At 45.1% G+C, this 5114-nt stretch overlaps 1 pseudogene; it reads right to left on the reverse strand.

Annotated features, from left to right (window-relative positions):
* Positions 1 to 904: 904 nt before the first annotated feature.
* Positions 905 to 1302, reverse strand: LOC117706809 (cytochrome c pseudogene; annotated as a pseudogene).
* Positions 1303 to 5114: the final 3812 nt, after the last annotated feature.

Here is a 5114-nt window from a genome sequence, read left to right on the forward strand (position 1 = left end):
TTTGTTATAGTAACAGAAAGGTGACTAATAAAAAACAATGTAAAAATACCCAGAATTCTACAAGGTCAAATTGTCAGTGTCTGGCTTCTAATAAAAAGAAGCCTACATCATATACATGCACTTCTTCCTCAATTCATGTTCTCAGCTCTAGTCTATCGTGTGTTATTATTTCCAGGCACACTGAAGGTAGCAGGTGCTCTGTACATCTCTCACTAACTTCTGCTACATCTTGAGTTTTCTGCAGCTTCCACTAGGTCATTAAAGTCACTCTCCTGCCATTTGGAGACAGGACAGCTCTCTCTCTCTCTCTCTCTCACCCTCCCTCCCTCTTGCTCTCCATCCCTCCCTCTCCTCTTGCTAAACTTACTAAAGCCACCATTTTTATAAGCAACATAACCACCACTCACCAAGCTTCCAGATAGTTCTATATTTTTGAGAAGTGTTAAACAGCCTTTGCTTGATATTATGCATAAACTGCACACACTGAGCCACTCAGTTATAAAAGTCAGCTTCTTCTGACATAGGGAATTCTGATTAGATTGGCATTGTCAAGGGCAGACAGTTGCTTCTTGATGTTTAACCTTTGCCTGTGACGGGCCAAAGCACACAAATTTAAGTATAAGTGTCCTCTGCTTGGTTCTGAAAGAGTGAATATTTCCAGTGTTTAATATTCATATACTCAGTTACATAAATCTAAATATAAAACTATTCGACAGCTTTGAGCTGGCACCCCCTTCTTTGTGGAAAGCTGAACATTGTTAATTAAGTCGAATCCTGTCTTGAGGCAGGGAGAGTAGCACGAGTGCCTACAGACCTGGAACCCATACATTTACAAAGCTCATCTCATTACTACAAGCCAATTTTACTGAAATTGGAACTGTCCAACAATAACATTTATAGCCATTCATGATTCGAATTCCTGTGTATGAATTAAGTCAGGGTTCACATTAAAAGCCATGAGATGTTTGCTCTGTAAGAAGCAAGGCAGAGACTGTGACTCAGTCTTTTCAAGATAAGCTGTTAGGTCTGCCCTTTCTCCATTCTAAATCCCACTGAAGATTGTTTTTGTTCTAGAGATGTAATTTTTGGTGTTCTCTAAATACTTTGTCAGTATGTCCTCTCCCCAGATGATACCTGGGTTCTGTTGGCAACTCTATCAGAGAACCAAGAGACCTGACACTTCTTCCACACAAAAAGACCATGGAGATTTGATCCAGTCATATGAATGCCTCTCCTTTCCACAGTGTGCCATTAAGCATACTTCTGAACAAAAATCTCCTTGCCTTTCTTAACATCACACATTTTTAATTTCTTCTCTTCAGGCCCACACCTTGACATTATGTATTAAAGTTAGACATCCTGATGTCTTAGATAATTCATATATATATATATATATATATATATATGAATATAGAATATATATACATATATAGAATATATATACATATATATGTATATATATATAGTGTGTGTGTATGTGTGTTTATGTGTGTGTTTGATGTGTTGGTCCCCACATGTCATGGTGTGCATGTGGAGGTCAGAAGACAACTTTGTAGAGTTGGCTCTCTCCTTTCCCATTTACTTAGGGATTGAACTCAGGTCTCCAGACCTGCAAGGCTAGCACCTTGACCTGCTGAGCTGTCTCAACAGCTATCTTGGCTATTTTTTCATGATTCAGTTACTCAAAGCTGCTCCTTCAGGGAAGAATAATAAGGTTCTTCTGACAGCTTCTTAATACTATGATGTTACTCAACACTAACCCCCACCAGTTGAATAACAAATTTGTGTTCTGGAAGGTCTTTGAACAACTGTCTTCAAAGATACAAGGAGCTTAAAGTTTAAAGGCAGAACACAGGAAGATCCGAAAAATGTGGTTTAGTCAAAAGTAAGCAGGATCAAAAATATAAAGTTCAAAACAAGCTGTAAGGGCATTCACACGCTCACATTCTCGTGTAATTAAACCTGTATTTGGGGATGTTTAAGAAAAACTTATTTTATCCTTGGGGAAAAGCTATTCAGTTCTAAGATTGGTGCTGTGTGAGCTCAGCCACCCCACTAAAAAGCCTTGGGCTACAAAATCTCACCCAAACAAACCAGCTTGGAAGAGATTTGAAAGTGGAGTAAGGAGCAATTATATCTCCCTTCCCAGGGACAGGTCTTCCAGGCTAAGGATCCAGTCCTAGGGTGACCAGGAAACTCCTGCTCTCCTTGAGATGAGAGAGCATCTTGATGGAGATATTATAATGAATAATTATATTATATTATATTATATTATATTATATTATATTGGACAGTATTCAGGTGTCCTTGTATTCCTTCCATGATGCCCAAATGCAGAATGAAACACAGCAGCATCCTGGTCCCTTTCCTGGTGACTGTCGCTTGGTGATGGGCTTATTCAAGTACCTTCAGGCTGCTTCCTCTGACCCTTCATGCCGAGTTACCTCAGAGCTGTAGTGTCTCTGTCATATAGTCAGGACATTTTCTGTAAGCAGCTACAATAGGCAACAAAAGAAACAGACGTTTGCCCCATCCTCACCCACCACCACTGCCTTCCTCTGTCTGCGGAGAGCTGAGTGTGGGTGGGAGTTGGAGGACTCCAGCACTGAAGGCTCATATTGATTGTATATAGTTACTTTATCTTTGCTGTGACTAAATACCTGGCAAAAACAACCCGAGGAAGGAGAAGTGTGTGTGTGTGTGTGTGTGTGTGTGTGTGTGTGTGTGTCTAACACATTCCACCTTACAGTTGAGAGAATACAGTACGCCGTGGTGGGAAGCATGGTGGCAGGGGCTTGAGGCAGCGGGTCACATTGTGTCCAATCAGGAAGCAGACAGAGATGGTGGATGCTGATGCTCAGCTCTTTTTCTTCTTCCTTTTGTCTCACCCTGGGATCCCAGTCCATAGAGTGGTGCACACACCCAGGATATGTCTTTCCTCCTCAGGTAGGCCCCTCCAGTAACACACACACACACACACACACACTTACAGACACACAGAGACACACACACAGACACACACACACAGACATACACACAGACACACACAGACACACACACACACAGATACACACACAGAGATACACACACACAGACACACACACAGACACACACACACAGACACACACACAGACACACACAGACACACACACACAGACACACACACAGACACACACACAGACACACACACAGACACACACACACACAGACACACACACACAGAGACATACACACAGACACACACACAGACACACACACAGACATACACACACACTCGGGGGAGAAGGACAGACAGAAAGACAGAGAGAGGTGGTGGTGGGAGGTTCTCCTAAGTGAGTCCAGATGAAGATGAACCCCACTGGGCCAATCCTTCCGGCTTCTCCCCTGAGCATCACTCCTTACACTTAGCTGCCCTTCGCATTTTCCTGGCTGCACTCATCAGAGGTGACATATTAGCTCACTTACAGTACAGACTCTGCTTTCCCCTCAGTTCCCATGTACTCAGAAACAGTCTAACACCAACATGAATAACCACATGACGTGAGAAACCCCATGGTATTGTGGTGGTGGCTATGACCCCGGCAAACACCTGAGTTGAGCTTGCAGTGCCTGTCCCCGTGCTGGTGGCTTCAGGCTCCTTGCCATAGTTGCTGCTCTTGGCTGAGACCTGTTCCTTCCATTCTCCCCAATAGGTACAGTGTTCCCTTGCTCTCTCCCCTCTCAACCCACGCACTCCCCTGTTGTCAGCTAGTAATTCTTCACTTGCTGCTCTCCAGAAAAAAGTCTTCTCCCTCCTCCTTCCCTCCCTCCCTCCTCTCTCTCTCTCTCTCTCTCTCTCTCTCTCTCTCTCTCTCTCTCTCTCTCTCTCTCTCCTTGTGCCACTCTCTTAAATTGCTCCTCTCTTTCCAGGTTCTGAGTACTGACTACCTGCGACAACCTGATTGGAGGTTATCTGGGGAGTGTCCTGAAGCAGACACAGAAGCAGAGAAGGAGCTAGCTCTACTCCTGCAGTCTCAAGCTTTGAGATTTCCAGAGGTTGACCATGCTCCAGTTCATCAGAACCATGCCAGTTCCTCTGGTGGTATGGTCCATGTGCCCTGCACCTGGACTTTCCCTGGGAGCTCCTCTCATACTTCGAAGAGAAGTGAAGAGAGGCAAAGGGAAAGCTTGGGGGTGAAGGAATGTGCCCCTAACCAGAAATTCCATGCTGCAGGACCCCCAGCCAAGAAGAGGAGACTGTCAAGTAGTTGCTGCTAATAGCATAAGTAAAGCGTAGCCATGGCAACAGACTTGCAGATAGGCCACCAGAATCTGGTGACCAGATCGGAATAAAAACCAACCGGAAAATGTATCAGACACTGTGCAAGATGAGGCTAGGCGGAGGTGGGGCCCTGGCTTCCACGTGTGGAGTGCTCACTTTGGGGGCTCTCCTTGCCCAGCATTCTCCCCCCACCGCCCCACAATAGCTGCAAAGTTGTGGGCACTCTAAAGGGTAGAGAGGCAGGTGAAACGCTGTAGGACTGGGTTTTGCTTCAGTCCTCTCCTCTCCCACGTTTCTGTCTTTCCCTTGAGAACTTCTCACAGTTCCTCTCTGGCTGCTTCCCAGAGTTCATCCCAGGCAGCCACCCCCACTAGTGTTAGTAGATGGCATCCAGCCCCAAACAGTAATAAGCCACGGAAGAAAGGAAGGAGCTTGTTGGGAAGATAACTGATTGTTTGGGTGGATCTCAGAGACAAGTGCTTTCCACCCCTGTTTACTCCTTTGCTGTCTCCACCTTCTCCCAGCACAGACTACATCCTCAGATGCTTTCACTAAGTGCTTAAGAAATCTAAGCGCTCCTAACATGGTTTTCTTTCCCGCTACAGTCTGTATTTATGCTTCTAGTATTTTTACTGCTAATTTCAAACTCTGGGAAGGCTCAACTCAGCTCCCCACCCCCACCCCCACCCTGTGTGAGGATTTAGAGCAAGATAAAGAGGCTGAATGAATGCCTTCCACTGGGACATTTAACTGTAGGGAAGCATCTTTGAGGCACTAGCCAAGAAGTGTCATCCTTGACATCCCTCAAGGCCTGGGGCCCAATGTCTAGCACTACATTCAGCAGGTGCACTGA

This window comes from Arvicanthis niloticus, chromosome 4 (assembly GCF_011762505.2).
Source record: "Arvicanthis niloticus isolate mArvNil1 chromosome 4, mArvNil1.pat.X, whole genome shotgun sequence".
Taxonomy (NCBI): domain Eukaryota; kingdom Metazoa; phylum Chordata; class Mammalia; order Rodentia; family Muridae; genus Arvicanthis; species Arvicanthis niloticus.